The following is a 21,025-nucleotide window of genomic DNA, read 5'->3' as shown; positions in this document are numbered from 1 at the left end:
TCTAACTGTAGGGGGGCTGGGCTATGTGTGACAGGACACTGATCACCGCTCCCGATTACAGGGAGCTGTGATCAATGTCCTGTCACTAGGACTTCTATGTACCTGACCCAGGGGCGGATCCAGAGTCTAGTCTCGGGAGGGGCACTGCCAGAAAATATATTTTTTTGGGGTACATCTATCGGGGAAAAGGCTGGTGTTGGCGCTTCAATCATCACGGCACCATGGTTGTTATGGTGTCAGGATGATTGAAGCGCATTATTACTATTATTACATTGTTGTAAAAAATTAAATAGTTTAACTCACCATAATGCAGAATCAGTGGAAGCCCCGAGTGTGTCACTTGCCACGTCCCCTGTCACCAGATGCAGATTGTCACTTGCCACGTCGCCTGCCACATGTTGCGGATTGTCTCTTGCCACATCGCCTGTCACCAGATGAAGATTGTCACTTGCCACTTGCTAAGGTGGTCTCGTGTCCCAGAGACAGGCAGCAGAGAAATGTTGTAATCCCCATTAGTATAGAATCCCCCCTCAGTACAGAGCCCCCATTAGTATAGAATCCCCCCTCAGTGCAGAGCCCCCATTAGTATAGAATCCCCCCTCAGTGCAGAGCCCCCATTAGTATAGAATCCCCCCTCAGTGCAGAGCCCCCATTAGTATAGAATCCCCCCTCAGTGCAGAGCCCCCATTAGTATAGAATCCCCCCCTCAGTACTGAGCCCCCCATTAGTATAGAATCCCCCCTCAGTACAGAGCCCCCCATTAGTATAGAATCCCCCTCAGTGCAGAGCCCCCCATTAGTATAGAATCCCCCCTCAGTGCAGAGCCCCCATTAGTATAGAACCCCCCCCTCAGTGCAGAACCCCCATTAATATAGAATCCCCCGTCAGTGCAGAACCCCCATTAATATAGAATCCCCCCTCAGTGTAGAACCCCCATTAATATAGAATCCCCCCCTGCACATGTCAACCCACATATACATGGACGTGTGCTGTGCTGTGCAGTGCACTCATACTTGTTAGTTAGTAAGTTACTGCTGTCTGCTGTATTATAGTAAGGAGGCGCCACTTCAGGCTGTGTCACGCTGTCACCGGCGTCACGTCGGGACCGGGTAGGTCGGCTCTGAGAGACTCGAGTCCGACCTCCGACGTGACGCCGTGACTCACTCACACACTGCAGTGTGACTGACGTCACTCGTTGCTAACGCCAGGGCCGCCTGGCATCTAGCAACGAGTGCAGGGAAGAGGCTCCACCCACCTCTTTCCTTCAGTGTCAGACAGTGACCGCCGCGGCCCGTACCACACGCGAGTCTCTCTCTCGGCGCCGCTGATCGGCACATGTGAGAGAGAGACTCGGGCCGGCAGCGGAGCGGCAGCCAGGATACAATAATTCAGAGTGTGCTATTATTTCGGGGGGGGCAATTGCCCTGTTGCCCCCCCCCTGGATCCGCCCCTGACCTGACCGGTGAGTCCGTTTAGGCAGAGGGTGGTCTCCCTTACGTGTCCAACTCGTGGCCCCTGGTAGAATAAACAGAAGGCACGGGAGTGCGGAATGGTAAGAGAGCCTGGCGGTAGGATCCAGATGCTGGGAGGTAGACAATCTTTCAACAGCAGGTAGGTAGGCTGGAACACAGGCAAACGGGTGCTGAGCAGGAGCAGAGCAGGCAGGTCTGGGCACAGGCTGGGTTCGGCAATGGGCGGGCAGCGAGGTACAGAGGAGCAGGCAGTAGCGGAGTCAAACAGGCCAAGGTCAGGTGCAGACAGAAGTCAGGGGTATCCGAGTAGCAAGCCGAGTTGTCAGGAGATCAGGAACACAGGTACAGGTAACAGGAGCAAGGCACAGGGGAGCTGATGATCAGGCAGCACCGAGCAGAGTGCACAGCTAACCTAAATAGGCCGATTGGCGCCAAACACCGCGCACGTGCGCACACCGACGCGCGCAGACGCGCACATGCGCCTGAACACCAGCGCCCACAGGATCATGCACACCAGTGCCCACAGGGGCGCGCACACCAGAGTGGCCAGCACAGCGCCCATCAAGGTAACCTCTCTGACATAGGCAGAACGGGGAAATGCTTGTTTACATCAGCATTTCAGCGTTCTTCCTCTCCGTGAGACGATCGCGGGTATCCCCGCGGGCATCGAGTCCGCGAGACCCGCGATCAAACTCACGGAGCTGGCGGCGCGCGCGCACGCGAGCTGCTTCTTAAGGGGCAATGTACAGGTACATTAATCTGCCTGTACGCGCCCTTCTGCCGACGTATATCGGCTGAGCCGGTCGCAGGGCCGTCTTTAATATTGATTGGACCCAGGCCTGTACTGGCCATCGGGACTACAGGGAGTTTCCCGGTGGGCCGATGGCTCAGTGGGCTGGTTTCAGTGACAGCCTGTCAAAGTAATGGCTTTCTTGGTTCGCCCTCAACTTCACACAGTGATGTGAGAAAGATGAGAAAAATACAGAGGAGAATAAGTGAAATCGTAAAAGAGGTTAGTGAGGATTCCTTATGTTATGCTACTTATGTTTTTTTGCACAATTGCGTATAGTTTATATACTGTTTTTGTGCTTGTTTGCACAAATAAAGTGGGCCGGTCTGGATGAAGTCCAGGGCCAAATTTTTATCCCAGTCCAGCCCTGATTGGACCCTGGGAAAAACTTTTCTTGGGCCCCCCCCATGCAGTTTTGCTCTCCACCTGCTCTGAGACATAAATATCAGCTAGACTCAAAATCTGTTTACTGAATCAGATCAGGCAGCTATTGCGATTGGTTGCCAGAGGTTACAGTGTATCATTACCGCTCACTGACTGGTTGCTAGAGGTTACAGCACACATTATGGCTCACTGATTAGTTGCTAGAGGTTACAGCACATGATTTCTGCTTGTTGATTGGTTGCTAGAGATTACTGTGGATATGACCTCAGGGGGGCATGATATGCATAGCAATGCCGCCGAACGCCACTATTTACATATGAATACCGCCGCTATTTACATGTGAATGCTGGTAATTTACATGTAAACACAGGGTCTGCGGGTGAGTCATCTGTACACAACAATAGGGCAGAGCTGGGCAGCATTAGTAGCAGCACTTCACACTGAGATATTGGGACACAGCACAGGACTAAAACCTCAAGGGACGAGGGAATTTAAACCAGGATAGTTGGCAAGTATGAGGCAGCTGCTTTGGGCCCCACAACAATGAGAGGGCCCAGGGCAGCTGCCCCTTTTGCCCTGCCTTAAAAACGGCCCTGGCCAGTCGGCAAGCGGTTAATAACCACCTTAATCAGCCACAGAACGTGTGTAATTAATATGTGTTCGGGTTTAAAGGGATAAGGTGGCAACCCTAGACGGGAGAACATTGCGTAGAGGGTACAGAAGGCACTTTAGAAATTATTGAGTAGTGGTAACAGACCAGCAATAGCAGAGACAGTAATGCAGTTTGACAAAGATTGAAGTTCAGGTGATGCGGCTCTTTTCACCCCGCCATCATCCATCTGTCTAGGAAAATACACGGCCAGCGTGTTCAGACCTGAGGAGTGCTTTTCTACCTGTATACGGTTCACATGCATCCAAGTTATCTCCAACAACATTTAAATGCACCGGGCTGCCCCCGTGCCTCCCGAAGTTCAAGGGTTCAATAACAATGGCTGTCTTGGCAGGTACGGGCGTTCAAAGTGCGTTTAGGATCAAGACATGTGCATTCCAAGGCCAATAACTTGTCCAGTAATTGGTATATTGATTGCTAATGTCATCATGTTTTCGAATGTATAAACCCTTCAGTATATCACACAGCCGGCAACCATCCAAGAAGGCATTGTTTATTCATTGGAGTTCCCATACTGGCCTGGCTTGGATTGTGCTTGAGGGCCTGCTGATAAAGATCAGCAGATGATTGGGTGCACACATTCTTAACATGTCTGACCCATGACATCCCAAGGGCAACAGGCAGCCTGTCATTACAGGCACAATGCTCCTCTTTCTTTCCACTTATCTAAACCCAGATGACTTTGAAATTTTTATTAACTCATTAATGACTGAAAATGTCATTAGAGGCAACCGGGGAAAAAGAGAGTTAGTGGAGTGCAGAAGGTATGGCTTGCACAGAAATTCCAGCGCTGGCTATAATTAGAGGCCCATACGGCTTCTTTTTTTTTTTTTTTACACGGCAGATCCGGCCGGCTAACCACACCTGGACCAAACTCCTAATGATAGGAAAATGGAGTGAGCTTTACTAGAATTATTCCCCTCATCTATAACTCTTCTTATTAATATTTCCCAGCAGTGCCATGAAACCTTCACCTAGCAGGTTGGGAACAGATAGAACATATTGAATGGATCAGCACGGAATATTTCGGTATTTATGGAATATATGAACACTTCATTTTTTTTTATTTTTTTTTTTTATCAAACAGCTGACGGTAGTGCAACAAAGTGGCTATTTATTTAAAGAGTAACTCCACTTTTTGTTGGGAAAACCCCCCGCGGGTGATCTACGTACATAGCAGGGATTTTTGATAAACTTTGTTGCAGATCCCTACCTTTTGTTATTCTAAAGAAATAGCTGTTTGTTTGTCTGTATCCATGCACAAAGTGAATCTAATAGGAGTGGTTTTATAATTATCAATCAGCTGCTGCACTTGCAGGGCTCTAATGAGGAAAGTGGCAGGCTCTGCATCACTTTAGATGTGATTTTTTTTTTTCCTTTGGGAGTATCTCACCAAAGGTACTGAGAATTTTCATATACTGTTCATGCGACCGTTCGTTTTGGAAAATTTACTAGTGTATGATCATCCTTAGGGCGGCTACACTCACTTCTTTACTGTATCTATAGAGGGGCAGTGTAGCCACCTTTTGGACAACAGCACTGTCAGTCTGGGGGGGAGAGATGGACTAGACCAGCAGTCTCCAAACTTTCTAAACAAAGGGCCAGTTTAATATCTTTCTTTCTTTGAAAGGGCCGGGCTGTGGCAGCGGGAGAAGAAAATGACCTGGCATCAGTAACAATGCGCCATCATTGGTGTCAGTGGGAGGAATAGTGCCCCATCATTGGTGTCCATTGGGGGAATAGTACCCCATCATTGGTGTCAGTGGAAGGAAAGGTGATCCATCTTTTGTGTCCGTGGGAGGAATAGTGTCCCATCATTTGTGTCAGTGGGAGGAATAGTGCCCCATCATTGGTGTCCGTGGGAGGAATAGTGCCCCATCATTGGTGTCACTGGGAGGAATAGTGCCCCATCATTGGTGTCACCGGGAGGAATAGTGCCCCATCATTGGTGTCCATGGGAGGAATGGTGCCCCATCACTGGCGTCAGTGGGAGGAATAGTGCACCATCATTGGTGTCCATGGGAGGAATGGTGCCCCATCATTAGTGTCAGTGGGAGGAATGGTACCCCATCTTTGGTGACAGTGGGAGAAATAGTGCCCCATCATTGGTGTCAGTGGAAGGAATAGTGCCCCATCATTGGTGTCAGTGGGAGTAATAATGCCCAATCATTGGTGTCAGTGGGAGGAATAGTGCCCCATCATTGGTGTCAGTGGGAGGAATAGTTCCCCATCATTGGTGTCAGTGGGAGGAATAGTGCCCCATCATTGGTGTCAGTGGGAGGAATAGTGCACCATCATTGGTGTCAGTGGGAGAAATAGTGCCCCATCATTGGTGTCAGTGGAAGGAATAGTGCCCCATCATTGGTGTCAGTGGGAGGAATAGTGCCCCGTCATTGGTTCAGTGGGAGAAAGTGCCCAAGGCCTAGATAAAAGCAATCAAAGGGCAACATCCAGGCCCCGGGCCGCAGGTTGGAGACCACTGGACTAGACTAACAAATTAAAGCTGAACTCCAGCTAACACATTTTAAGCAGTTACAGTAACATTTTATTTATTTTTCCTTTTGGGATAAAGATTTTACATCAATAAATAAAAACTGACCATTGTAAGCACCCCTTTCAGTGGTAAATGTTTTGTCTCAACCCACTAACTGCCAATTAGCTGAATAGCTTGATCTGTTAAAGAAGAGCAGTACCTCCCGCCGAGCATGCATGGCCCATTGAACTAGGTGAGTAGGTGGTGAGGTTGCTTCAACAGACCTGACTACTGCGTCTTGTTGGTGTAAACCCCCAGCCAGCCTCTGTGCTGTTGTAGAGAGGATGAGGATTGGCTTGCTGAACTAGATGCGGCCACAACTGTGAGCAGTGTATGTGGTTGCGTTGTCGTGGTGCCCATTTGTGGGGTTAAAAACAGGCGGTGAGGTGGTAATATAAGGCCTCCTCATCACATGTCAAATGTCTTCTGAAGAACGTTTTCAAAAGGTGTTTGACAGGCAGCGAGGAAGAAATATGTTGCCCCCCCCCCGGCCTCAAAATTCTGCATTGTCTGTGGTTGTAGGGCAGTGCCAGCGCAGTCCTATTCAGTTGAATGGTTCATGTTCAAAGGTGGTAGAGCCCACGGAATTCCTCTTAATTTTTGCCTATAAAAGGGCACGAAGTGAAGCATCTATCTATATTTTTTTTTTTGGTAGGTTATTTTCATATGTTTCACCCAACTTTCACCCAGAATTCACGTATTTACCCATTTGAATCCAATTAGAAGTGTGTGAATGTTGAGTGAAAGTTGTGAAAATATTTATAGACCCCTAAAATGTCCTTTAATTCTGCTCTTTTACTCTTCCAAGCTACTAGAATATATGAGGCATAACATGGACAGTGAGGGTGTACTCACAATGGGCATGATTGGTACAAATGCCCCCCTTCTTCACTAGTCTGCTCATACTGCGCTTGAAGGAAATATTTGAGGGTGCGCTTACGTCTTCACCTCTGCCAGCTAGACCACAGTGATCTCTGCTTCTACATTCAATGGTCTATAGAGAGTTTTATGCAGGGCCGGCGCCAGGATAGGCAGAAGGTGGGTGGAAAAATTCTAATTCCCAGCCACTTGTTGGGGATACAGATTGTTAAAATACACGTCTTCCATTTCCTGGCGCTGCGCCCTCCCTTCTACCGGGGGGCAGCGTGGAGATTTTGGTTTGCCTGCCAGCTGCCCGTGGCCAGTGGGGGGATGGGGGGAGGAGTGCTTGGCTCTGCCCCCTCTTTGCACACTGCCGTTTGGTGGCAGTTAGGCAAGGCTTGGGTTTTCAGTGTTGTGCGGCGTCCTTCACACTGCGCCCCATCACATTGAGGGCGTGCAGATGGGGGTGTTAGCACGGTTGTGGACATGATGTGGGGGGTGGGTGGTCCTGCCCACTCATTGCATGTGCCGTTCGTGGGCAGTGTGTTTGGGATTTTGGATGCAGCATTGCGGTGGAGTGTGTGCCATGTGGAGGTGGGGGGTTGCATTGTGGGAAGGGGTGTCAGGGGGGCAGTGGGGTGCACCTCTGCCTGTGTGGACAGGGATCCTTGCCCTGGGTTTATGCACAGACACGGAACACACTGCACTGAAAGTGAACCATGCCCAAGACCACCTTTTCCAAGTGGTCACAAGCACAGTGCCCAGGCAAGAGTGCTCACACTACACAAACAACCTGGACTAAGGCAGTACACCATTTGCCACTTTTCCTCATGGGTTGTGTGGTCATGAGTCAGCCAATCCCTAGGTGAGTAGGTGGTGAGGTTGCTTCAACAGACCTGACTACTGCGTCTGGTTGGTGTAAACCCCCAGCCACCCTGTGTTCTGTTGTAGAGAGGATGAGGATTGGCTTGTTATGGAGCTTTATTTATCTTCCCCATATGAATTTGCAGGTACAGTGCCTTGAAAAAGTATTATATGTGATCTGGCGTACAGCTGCCACCCTGTACTCTACCAGTAAAACTGCTTTGGGGTGGATAGCAAGTGGTTTTGATACATACAGTGCCTTGAAAAAGTATTCACAGCCCTTGGAATTTTCCACATTTTGTCATGTTACAACCAAAAACATAAATGTATTTTATTGGGATTTTATGTGATAGACCAACACAAAGTGGCACATAATTGTGAAGTGGAAGGAAAATGATAAATGGTTTTCCAATTTTTTACAAATAAATATGTGAAAAGTGTGGGGTACATTTGTATGGCGCCCCCCTGAGTCAATACTTTTTAGAACCACCTATCCTGCAATTACAGCTGCATTTTTGTCTCTACCAGCTTTGCACATCTAGAGAGGGACATTTTTTGCTCTTTCTTCTTTGCAAAACAGCTTAAGCTCTGTCAGATTGGATGGAGAGCGTCTGTGAACAGCAATTTTCAAGTCTTGCCACAGGTTCTCAATTGGATTTTGGTCTGGACTGTGACTGGGCCATTCTAACACATGAATATGCTTTGATCCAAACCATTCCATTGTAGCTCTGGCTGTATGTTTCGAGTCGTTCGCCTGATGGCGAACCTCCGCCCCAGTCTCGAGTCTTTTGCAGACTCTAACAGGTTTTCTTCTAAAATTGCCCTGTATTTGGCTCCATCCATCTTCCCATCAACTCTGACCAGCTTCCCTGTCCCTGCTGAAGAAAAGCATCCCCACAACATGATGCTGCCAACGCCATGTTTCATGGTGGAGTTCAGGATGATGTGCAAATTCACAAACACATTCCGTTTTGCTTTTAGGCCAAAAAGTTCAATTTTGGTCTCATCCGACCAGCGCACCTTCTTCCACATGTTTGTTGTGTCCCCTACATGACTTCTCACAAACTGCCAACAGGACTTCTTATGGCTTTCTTTCAATAATAGCTTTCTTCTTGCGACTCTTCCATAAAGGCCAGATTTGTGGAGTGCATGACTAATAGTTGTCCAGAGTTACCATGGGCCTCTTGGCTGCTTCTCTGATTAATGCTCTCCTTGCCCGGATGGTCAGTTTAGGTGGACGGCCATGTCTTGGTAGGTTTGCAGTTGTGCCATACTCTTTCCATTTTCGGATGATGGCTTGAACAGTCCTCCGTGAGATGTTCAAAGCTTGGGATATTTTTTTGTAACCTAACACTGCTTTAAACTTCTCCATACCTTTATCCCTGACCTGTCTGGTGTGTTCCTTGGCCTTCATTGTACTGTTGTTCACTAAAGTTCTCTAACAAACCTCTGAGGGCTTCACAGAACAGCTGTATTTACACTGAGATTAAATACACAGGTGGACTCTATTTACTAATTAGGTGACTTCTGAAGGCAATTGGTTCCACTAGATTTTAGTTTGGGGTATCAGAGTAAAGGGGGCTGAATACAAATGCACTCCACACTTTTCAGATATTTGTTTGTAAAAAAAAAAATGAAAGTTATTTATCATTTTCCTTCCACTTCACAATTATGTGCCACTTTGTGTTGGTCACATAAATCCCAATAAAATACATTTAAGTTTTTGGTTGTAACATGACAAAATGTGGAAATTTCAAGGGGTATGAATACTTTTTCAAGGCACTGTATAGGACCAGCTTTAAGAGTGGATCATGGAGTATGGGGTAGTTAGTTCCAAAGATTGTTTGGAAATTGTATTGTTTTAATTAGGTGAGGTGTTAGACAACTTTATCTACCAAATTTAGTTAGGTTGTTCCATTACATGGTGGGTGGACTTGACTGCAGAGTATAACATTTTATGTTACCCAGGAACATGAATACGGAGTGATAACAGTTATAAAACATTTGGGTTTATGAAGCATGAGCTGTGAGCTAGTTTGCTAAGTAATTATATAGTGGATGGGACACATGTAGTGTATTAGTAGTTACGCTGAATCTTCACTTCGTAAGTGGCTTCAACTCACAAAGATATCTCCTGCTATCTCAAGAGTTTTATATAAGTGTTTGTAAACCTGAACTTCTCTTTTTTGCTTCCTTTTGATTTGTTAAATATAGCAATAAAAGTGTTTCTTGTTACTGTATATCTGTTTTGGGATTTGGTTCCATTGAGGAACAGTTGGGAGATATGCCCATGTTATGGAGATAAGAAGTGCAGGAGGTGTTCTATTCTGTACTTCTAACACATTTCCTTTTCTAGGTGGACAATGCTGCTCATCTATAAATACAGAACAGGGAAAAAGTGGTATCATCTAAGAAGGGATGATCTTAGGGTTTAGGGTGAACATGAGTTCGACCCGAGCCCAACCTGTTCGGAGTTGAGCTGATCTGGTAAACAAACAGGCCATATTTGGCCAGTTCACATGCCCAAAACACTGTCCGATGTTGTTTCACATCAGGGATCTCCAGACTTTCTAAACAAAGGGCCAAGCTTACTGTCCTTCAGGCTTTGGTGGGGTCGAAGTGTGGCCAGCAGAAGTAAAAAATGTCCTGACATCCTTGGGAGTAAACACAGATGCACTGCACTACACCCACAGTGCAGGTAAACCGCAGCACATATGTGGGCCTCTTGACCCCCCCAGGGAAAGAGAGCCTTGACTGATGGGGGCATTGGCCAGGTGCAGGACAAGGTGGCTGAGTGGTCAACAGGAATTGGTTGTTATGGGGGATGGGCTGGGCCTGAGCTCAGGAAAGTTTGTTCCCAGGGAATTCTGGGTCTTTCGAGGAACGTGGCTGGAGGAGTTGCCCACCCTCCCACCCCTTTTTTCTATGGTATGTCACAGCTTGCTGCGGTTTCTTGACCTTGCCAGCATAAAAGTGGCTGTAATGGGCTATGCCCTTGATGGAAATCGGAAGTAGGCGGTCTGTCCAGCACTTATGGTAAGGACAGCCCCCCCCCCCTTTGGAATTGTGTGCTCACAGTACAACTGTGACTGGCACTGGTTTAAAGTGTTAACATGTTATGTGTTGGATTTTAATAAAGCTGTGGCCTTGCCCTTTCCAACCTAATGGTTGTAAGTGTGTTGATTCATGGGGTGAAGGGGCAAGGGTGAAGGTTTTCTATACATTATGTTACATTTAATTTATACCGGGTCCATTGTGACTCAGCAGTCAAGTGTGAAAGCAGCCTTATAGGGGGCTCAGAACAGTATGGGTTCATTTACATTTGTCATGGGGGGGTGGGGGTAGTAAAACCCCATAGTTAAGACATGTTTTTACCACCCCTGCCCAAACAGCACCCCCTTTAGCTGCAGTGGCCAGGGGTGTACACATGTCGCAGTATGTTGCCTCCTCACCACCTGATTTAAACCCATGATTGCTGTGCAATGCACGCGATTGCAGCATGGTAGTACAGAAATTAGAGGTTTAAATCAGGTGTGAGGAGGCAACACTGTGCACAGTGATCTTTGACTTCTCCCACGTCTATCGTCACCTTTTTAGGTTTTCCTACCCCTGGCTCTAGGGGTTGCCTTTTTTTATATTTATTTCTGAGCAAACTTGTATAGGACACTGGGAGATGTGGGATACTCCAAAAAATAAAAAGCGCTGGGCAGCTACTTCTTAGAATCGTCCCTTTAAAAATAGCCCAGGAAATGCACAGCAATGGGACACCATAAGCAATGTCTCTGGCCAGGCAAGCCTTAGTAGTAGTGGTCCACAAGGGCTAACAGCAAGAAAAGTCACCCAGATCCTGCACTCAGAATACTTGGATGCCTCCTTCCAGTATCAAACAGATACTACTTTAGTGAACTCTCCAGACCGGATCTCAGGTGAAATCCCCTTCTCTAGCTTCATGGATTCTTAGCAAGCAGATAACCCCCCCCCCCAGCTTTAGCATAGCTGGGACCTTGATGAGCTCAGGTAAATTTAATCTTGGCTGCCTGGAAGGGCAGGCTGGGAATTTCTTCTCTTGACTTCTCCAGGTCCCATACTATTTATGCACTCTGCAGCCACCTACTGGGCACACCTTGATCTGGGAAAAGTATGTGGGCCCCTCAGGGGGTGGAGCCTGTCCCGGCTCCTGCAAAGGTTCAAGGAAGGAAGGGTAACCCGTAGAAGTCACACATCTACTGGGAACACCTTCCCAGCTTCTGGCTGAGACCCCATAAATATTCAGGCTACTCATTTGACCTGCTCCATTCCTATGTTCTGGAGCAGTGGTTCTCAACTCCTGTCCTCAGGACCCACTAACAGGCCAGAGTATTACCTTAGGGAGATGCAGACTAGAATACTGCAATCACTGAGCAGCAAATTATATCACCTGTGATGTATTTCAGTTATCTTGCAAACCTTGGCCTGTTGGTGGGTCCTGAGGACAGGAGTTGAGAACCACTGTTCTGGAGCCTTCCAGAAGGCAGGGAGAAGCAATCAAGCCCACAGCCTGTGAGACCCTGATCAGTCCAAAGCAATCAGCAACTGCTCCACTGATTATGGAAGAGCCCAAAAAGCACTAAAGTTGTCTAGCACCTAACTAGGGCAGGGGCAGCCCGTCCACCAAGGGAGCACAGGCACCACCCCCCCGTCCATCGCTGCCCCCCCATCCATGCGTCCAGCCCCTTTCAAGACACCGGCACATGGATTCCAATGCCAGAGGCTCTAATCGGCTTCAATACAGAGTGGGTTCGGGTCGCAGAGAGTGTGCTCCGATTCCACCCAGGTGTGCTACAACAGCGAATTGATATTCGCTGTTGTAATACTGATCCTTCTCCCGGCCAAACAGGAAGCCGTTTTTGACACCGGTCACCCGATTGTTTGAAAGAACAGGCGATCCTATTGGATGCCTAGGAGGAGGAGGGGAGGAGCTGGGAGCTGCCATGGAGGAGAGGACATGGAGCTGCTACACCATGCTGCCACCCGCCGTCTTCGACGAAACAGCAGGGGGGGTGCCACTCGGGGGGATACGTGCCGTTTTGGGGGGGTGGGTGCCACTCGGGAGGGGGGATTGGTGGTTGTTTGCCCCCCCCCAAAAAAAACACCACCCGCCATTGACTAGGAGGGTGCTACATGTTCCTATTGTGTTTGTTTTTGTGTACCATAAAAGAAAGCAGAAGCAATGTTACTTGTACAGCGGACTTCAGATCTTTCTTCAAAGACCTCTCACCTTGGTCACAGTACAAGGCATTTCGTCTATTGTGTGTCTGCAAACTTCATTTTCACCTCTGAGTAACAGAGACTTCACAGTTTGGGCTTTTTCAGTGAGAAAAGTATATCTGGCCCAACAAATAAAGAGCAAGCAGTAATTTATAAAGTCGTAAATCCCTATTGCAGCATGACACAAGGAATCCTACAGAAAGTGTAAATTGCTTTCAAAGGCCCGAGGAGAAGGCACTGGGCTTTGGAGGAAGCCAGATAATCTAATTTAACAATAACGTTTTTAGCTATACCCCATGCATCTGTCTTTTTTTCCAACTATTTTACTTTTGTACCTTTCAATTTCACTGTTGTCCACATTTGCAGTTCCTTTCATTGTTTCCTACTGACTTCCATTCCTTCACCTGGGGCAGAAAAAAATTATCTGTCTGCTGTTTGCCAGTTGCTGTGCCTGAGAGTACCGAATATACAGTATATGTGACAGGGTAGTATTAAAGAGTTTTTTTTTTTTTTTAGTTTAACACATTTATCACAATAAAATAAACATTCCCCAGGAAACTTGTTAGTAAAATACTTACCGAAGCACCTGCAGTTTACAACCTTTAATGCTGTTGGCTCTCAGTGCTGCTTCCCTGAACTTCTGGTGTTCACAGGCAAAAAAAAAATGAACAGTGGACAGTGCAGCCTCCAGTCAGCTTGGGTTAGAGAGGGGGAGGAGTAGGGGTGTGCCTTGCCATCCTAGGTTACAGGGCTGTGTGTTTCTATTGATGCACACAGTGTGTAGGGAGACACAGCTCTAAATACCTATATGTAAGGGTGGCTCCTTAGGACGCTACCTAAGAAAGGAGCCAACCTGAAATAGGAAACTGGGGCAGTGATCACGTTACCAGCTTAAACAGGAACATATGCAGAACAAAATCAAAGAAATTCCCGGCTTAATTTACTGACCAGCCTGCTAACCAACCGAATCGTCCTGTCTAACCGTATGCGTTAAAATCAGGGGTTTAGTCTGCACGCATTCGCAAATACAGGCCAAAAGCTACAGAACCCCATCAAGGCACCCCAATATTTTCTGTAGTAGTAACTCAAAATTTGGATGTACATGGAAGCACATGCATTATGGATAGGCAGTAGACATGGGCACTGCCAAAAAATTTGTTCGTTTTCATTTCATTCGTTTTTGTTTGGTTTTTTTTTCCGTTTTTCGGGTCATTCGTTATGATTGCAATCCGTAAATTAGAAAATTCGTAAATTCGCAAGATTAGAAAATTTGAAAATCCAAAAATTAGAAAGAAAATCTTAAAAAATTAATTAACTAACTAACTAACTAACTGACTAACTAATAACTAACTATTAAATTATAGGTATTGGAATTTCCTTTTAAACTTGGCTGGTAGTGAACGTAACGAATACGAATTATCCGAAATAACGAATATGACATCTAAACAAATGGAACAGAACAAATTATTAATAATAATAATAATAAAAAGTTTGTATTATTTTTATTGTTATTTATTATTATTAATTTGTTACGTTCCATTCGTTTAGATGCTGGATTCATTATTTCGGATAATTCGTAACGTCGGATAAATTAGTACTCATTATGTTCACTAACAGACAAATTTCAAAGGAAATTCCAATACCTATAATTTAATAGTTAAATCATTATTAGTTATTTTTTCCGAATATTGAGAAAAATTCGTTAAACGGAAGAATTAGTTAAAGGGGTTTTCGTTAATTCGGATATTTCCTAATTTACGAATTTGTTGAAATTCGGTAAAAAAAGAATTCAGTACGAAACGAATTGAGAGATATAAATTTATCCGAAGTAACGAATTATCCAAAATAACGAATACTGTATCTAAACAAATGGAACGGAACTAATTAATAATAAATAATAATACGTTTTTATTATTATTCTTGTTATTTATTATTATTAATTTGTTACATTCCATTTGTTTAGATGCGGCATTCGTTATTTCGGATAAATTGTAACTTCGGATAAATTCATATTCGTTACGTTCACTAACAGCCAAATTTGAAAGGAAATTCCAATACCTATAATGTAATAGTTAAGTTATTATTAGCTAGTTATTATTTCAGATTTTCAAATTTTTAGGGTTTTCAGATTTTCCAATTTCAAATTTCTGAATTTTCTGCATTGCGCTCGGAGTACACCCAGGTGTGTTAGAAAAGCAAATGAATTTTCACTTTTCTAACACTGAACCGCCTCTCCACCAATCAGGTAGCATGGGTCTGATACCTGTCACCTAATTGGCTGAAAGGACAGGCGCTGCGATTGGACGCCTATCAGGAGGAGTGGAGGAGACGCATGGAGGACACAGCTCACCGCTGCAAGGTCCCACAGCTTGCCGCCGTCACGCGCTGCCTGACCCGCCACCAAGATAGGGTAACTGATGGGGGAGACTGCGAGCGGGCGGGGGGGTCACAGTGGCAACTTTTGATGGGAACAGTGGCTGCAAATGATGGGCACAGTGGCAGCATTTTATGGCACAGTGGCTCCAATTGATGGCACAGTGGCGGCATATGATGGGCACAGTGGAGGCATATGATGGGCACAGTGGCTCCGTTTGATGGGAACAGTGGATGCGTTTGATGGGCACAGTGGATGCGTTTGATGGGCACAGTGGATGCGTTTGATGGGCACAGTGGCTGCATTTGATGGGCACAGTGGCTGCATTTGATGGGCACAGTGGCTGCGTTTGATGGGCACAGTGGCTGCGTTTGCTGGCACAGTGGCTGAGTTTGATGGGCACGGTGGCTGCATTTGATGGCACAGTGGCTGGGTTTGATGGCCACAGTGGCTGCGTTTGATGTGCATGGTGGCTGCGTTTGATGGGCACAGTGGATGCATTTGATGGGCACAGTGGATGCATTTGATGGGCACCATGGCTGCATTTGATGAGCACAGTGAGGCTGCAATTGATGTTTTTTTCAGTTTGTTTGCCCCCCCCAAAAAATTTGAGCACCAGGCGCCACTGCTCTGTACACCACCTTAGAGATGGTCTTAATTTCCTCTAGTTTTGTTATCTATGAACTGTAGGTAATTATTTTTGAACTTGGTGCAGTATCAGCTCCCATTTTTAAAATTGGCACTATTAAAAACTACCTGAATAGGCTGCATGTGTCGGTAAAGCTACCAAAATGGATATCAGGGATTTTTGGATCTGGCACAGGCCATTTTAAAGGGCCATAACACCAGAAAGGTGCTGCTAGAAGTTTACTGAATTCCTCCTAATGTCTTTTCTTTTTCAATAAATGTGAACTCGGAAAACCATCCTCATTCCCCTAGTCTCCTTTGCACTTAGCAGGTCCCAAGCCACTCTCCTGCTGCTCCCACCAGCCATTATATTGGGCCGCATGATCAGAATCATCATTACACAGCCCCAGCAGGCAATAGAGAGCAGTGATTGGTCAACAAGACCAAATGAACCACCGAGAATCTCTTCTTTCCTCAGGGACCAGGTCCCAGAAGAAAGAAGACTCAACAGATATTCTCACTGGTCAGCGTGGTCATGGCTGGCCTACATTTTGATGAAGCCTGTACTTGAGTGAAGAAAAGCCGTCCTGGCTGAAACGCGTTAACATCTGTTGTACCTATTTGTCTTTTATGGAGTATCAATAAATTTGGAGATATTTAAGAGCGTGTACGCGGTTGGGGATCATCTTCTACTTATTGAGTGAAGAAATGTCTGGTTCTGACGGTACACCCTAATGCAATATGGCTCGGTTTTTCCTAGCCCCCTCCTGTAGGATTCTACAAGCAGCCTCTAGTGGGAGGAGCTGCTGGTTTCCTCCCACCACTGTGCTCTCGATGTGCAACCCATTGGTGATGTCACAACTTCTTTTACAAAGTAATATTTGGGTTTACAAGTACTTAACTACTGGGCGACCGCCCTATAGCAGTTTTACTGCTGCAGGGTGGCTGCTGTGTGCAGGATCATGTATATATACATGATCCTGCATTTCTGGGTAATGGACATGAGTGAGTGCGTACCGTCAGCAGCTCGCTCCCACTATGATTACTCACAGTAGGAGCCGACCGGCGGGTACCGTGGACTCTATGTCCACCGGCACCCACCAATCATTCTGTACACAGGCAGAATGGCAGTTTGCCTATATAAACAAGGCAGATTGCCATTCTGTCAGGAGGGAAGACATGGATCCTGTTCTCCTGCAAAGCAGTGACATGGATCCATGTCTTCCCCTAGTAGCACCTCCCCACAGTAATGCCCTGTACACACAACTGGTTTTGCCGTCGGAATAAACTCCGAAGGTTTCTCCGACGGAACTCCCCTCAAGCGGTCTTGCCTACACACGGTCACACCAAAGTCCGACCGTCCAGAACGCGGTGACGTACAACACGTACGACGGGACTAGAAAAAGGAAGTTCAATAGCCAGTAGCCAATAGCTTCCGTCTCGTACTTGCTTCAGAGCATGCGTCGTTTTTGGTCCGTCGGAACAGCATACAGACGATCGGTTTTCCCGCTAGGAATTGGTTCTGTCGGAAATATTTAGAACATGTTCTATTTCTAGGTCCGTCAGATTTTTTGAAAAAAAAAGTTTGATGAGGCCTACACACGATCGGAATAGATGATAAAAAGCTTCCGTCTGACTTTTTCTGTTGGACATTCCACTCGTGTGTACGCGGCATAAGAAAACACCAGCTAGGCACACGTTTAACCCTTTGACAGTGCATATTTTTAGCACTAATCACTGTATTAGTGCCACTGTCAAAAGTGTCAGTTAGTGTCCAATTGTCGCTGATTGCTGCCACTACTAGTAGAATAAATAAATAAATAAAAATATGCCATAGTTTGTAGATGCTCTAACTTTTGCATAAACCTATCAATATACGCTTATTGGGATTTTTTACCAAAAATATGTAACAGAATACATATTGACCTAAATTGATGAAGAAATTAGATTTTGTACATTTTTTTATTGGATATGTTTTATAGCAGAAAGTAAAAAAAAAAAAAATATATATATATATATATTTTTTTTTTAAAATGCAGCAGTGATCAAATGCCACCAAAGAAAGCTCTATTTGTGGGGGGGGGGGAAGGACTAAAATTTTATCTGGGTACAGTATTGCATGACTGCGCAATTGTCAGTTAAAGTAGTGCCGTATCCCAAAAAATGGCCTGGTCATGAAGGAGGGTAAATCTTCCGGAGGTCAAGTGGTTAAAGTATAACTAAAGGCAAAAAGCTTTTTTTTTTTAGTTTTGGATAGAGTGGAGAAGGATTAGAACAGCTGGTTTTTATTGCTGCCTGTGTCTCTGTTAGGAGAATTTGTCCTCTCTATTTGGCCTGTTTACAGTGAAAGTGAAAGTAAAAGAAAGTCCCAGATTTTGGGTTGTCCCTAGAAAAGTTATAGAGGGGTGATCTTCCAATGGGGTCACTCATTCTGGTGACTTGGAGGTCCCCAATGGATTTCCTTAACCACTTATAGATCGGAAGATTTTCCCCCTTAATGACCAGGTCATTTTTTGCAATACGGCACTGCGTCGCTTTCACTGACAATTGCGCGGTCATGCGACACTGTACCCAAACAGAATTGACATCCTTATTTTCCAACAAATAGAGCTTTCTTTTGGTGGTATTGGATTACCTCTGCGGTTTTTATTTTTTGCACTATAAACAAAAAAAGAGCAACAATTTTGAAAAAAAACAATATTTTTTACTTTTTACTATAGTAAATATCCCAAAAAATGTAAAAAAACAAATATATTTCATCAGTTTAGGCCAATATGTATTCATCTACATATTTTTGTTAAATAAAATTGCAATAAGCATATATTGATTGATTTGCGCAAAAGTTATAGCGTCTACAAAATAGGAAATAGATTTATGACATTTCTTATTATTTTAATTGTTTTTTACTAGTAATGGCGGCGATCTGCGATTTTTAACGGAACTGCGACATTGCGGAGGACAGATCGGGCGCTTGTGATACTTTTTTGGGACCATTGACATTTATACAGCGATTAGTGCCATAAAATGCGCTGATTACTGTGTAAATGTTGCAGGGAAGGGCTTAACACTAGGGGGCGATCAAGGGGCTAAGTGTGTTCCCTAGGGAGGTGTTTCTAACTGTGGGGGGGAGGGGACTGACTAGAGGAGGAGAGAGATCGCTGTTCCTAATCACTAGGAACAGCAGATATCTCTCTCCTCCCCTGTCAGAACGGGGATCTGTCTGTTTACATTGACAGGTCCCCATTCTGGCTATCTTTCCCATGATCGCGGCCGCCGGCCATGCACATCAGGTCCCCCATCGTGCAGCAGGCGCATGCGTCTGCTATGGCTCTTAAAGGAACCGACGTACAGCTACGGCGATTCACGGGAAAGAGCCGACCTGCTGCAGTCTAATGACGGCGGCTGGTCGGCAAGTGGTTAATTTGCAGAGATTTCCTCTCTTTCTGTTTTGGCTATTTGAGAGGAAGTGAAGGGAAATCTCCCCAATGGGACACAGATGGCAAAAACTTGACAGGGGTTATAACCCTCCCTTACTCTATCAAAAATGAAAAAAATAGCCTATGGTTCTACTTTAATTTATTTTAATCCCTTAAAGAGCATACTGGCCCTTTAAGGGGTTTAGAATGGCGGAAGGTGGAGCGGGGCTTATCATCATGTGATTGGCTGTCACAGCGGTCACATGATCAGAAAGCTCCAGATCACAAGATGCAAACGGGAGCTTTCAGTTTGCTGCTGGTAACTGTGACGGGAGCGCAGAGGGCACACGCTCACAGCACAGCGCTATGGGCGCTATTGCACGCAAATAAGCAAATATGCGCCTGCTTTACGCCACTGAGAGGCTGTATATTTGCGTGTGCTCGGCGCCAAGGAGTTAATCAATGAAGTTCAGCTTTAAACATTCCTAACTTCATGTTAAAGAACACCCCTGAGGAAAGAATTTAATTGAAACGCGTCGGGTGACAGATCACATCTGATTGTGCACTGTGATATTGGTGTTTTCATATACAGATTTGTATACATTCCAACCAATTTTTGGTCCTGAGTGACCATGTTTTAAAATGAAATGTTTTGTCTAATAAATATTTTGTAATACTTTAAACACTTCTCAAGATTTTTTTTTTTTTGTCTAGATATTAATACCTTCAAAGTCCACTTAGGGGTACCCATTCTTTTGATTTCATGGTTAGATCATTGGCCTAAGGCACCCTTTATATCCAACGTCTCAAACATGCAATATTGAAAACAAAATTTTATATTGAATATAAATTAATAATATAATAAAAAAATAAGCAATGCTTTATAAGAAAAAAAATATATATTAGTACATAATGGTCCCGCTATGATTTATGCTCCTTTGGGACAGTCTATGAAAATTATCCGAAGAGAGATGTCAGTTCTTCATATGAGTAACAAGCCAAATCTAAGTGTGGGGGAATTCACTTGCGCTACTTAAAGCAATTGCGCCATCACAAGTTCCATTGACAAGCCGTGAAAAGTGGGTCATTATAGAATCCATGTTTAGAATGTACCAGTCTGAAGATAATGTCATTCATCACAGTTACAACAGTGGGCCACTAATAAGCTCTCATTGCATATTCATAGCCGCGGTGTCTGCTGTACATTCCGGCACTCTCGCAGAGGTTGGGTGCATGTTCCATAATCCTGTCCAACCCTGGCGATGACTGTTCCTTTGTCATGTTACCTCAATTACACTGTAAAAAGTGTTCCTCAAGATTGATGGCCTTGATCTGTGGTTCAATTGTAAATTAGAATGCTACTCTCCCTGGGGAGCCACACTCCTTATTTGTGATTAAATTTCAAAAAAGGCTTTAAATAGAATAATGTAGGAAGTTTATTCTCTTACTTTTATGTAGTTAGCTTGATAGAATAGCTTTATTTGTGTAGGGGGTGGGGAGTCTAACTTCAGGTGTAAAGTGATCTCAAAATAGTACTATGTATGACCCGTAATTCCTATGTTTTTTCCTTTCAGCAACATATATGGCTGCAAAGTACAGCAAGGTATGGAAAATGATTATCCTTGATGTGTGATGTGTGGATTGTGTTTTCCCAGTCTTGTGGTTTGTATATTATTTATTTATTTATTTTAAATACACTATATTAACAAAAGTATTGGGACGCCTTTACGTGTGCATGAAATTTAATGGCATCCCAGTCTTATGCCCCGTACACACGGTCGGATTTT

At 45.1% G+C, this 21,025-nt stretch overlaps 1 long non-coding RNA gene across 7 annotated transcripts in view; it reads right to left on the bottom strand.

Moving 5' to 3' along the window:
• Nucleotides 1-21,025, bottom strand: part of LOC141131284 (uncharacterized) — a 142,364-nt gene that overhangs the window by 26,921 nt on the left and 94,418 nt on the right. For 4 of the 7 annotated variants that reach the window (XR_012242723.1, XR_012242721.1, XR_012242717.1 and 1 more), the window contains one exon: nt 13,157-13,225. The exons of 2 other annotated variants lie outside the window; for them this stretch is intronic. This is a non-coding gene — a long non-coding RNA (uncharacterized lncRNA). Of the gene's footprint in view, nt 1-13,156; nt 13,273-21,025 lie in introns of all 7 variants that reach the window. One more of the 7 variants, XR_012242720.1, reaches the window with a different exon arrangement.

This window comes from Aquarana catesbeiana, linkage group LG03 (assembly GCF_042186555.1).
Source record: "Aquarana catesbeiana isolate 2022-GZ linkage group LG03, ASM4218655v1, whole genome shotgun sequence".
Lineage (NCBI taxonomy): Eukaryota > Metazoa > Chordata > Amphibia > Anura > Ranidae > Aquarana > Aquarana catesbeiana.
This window is presented reverse-complemented; position numbering and strand designations above follow the sequence as displayed.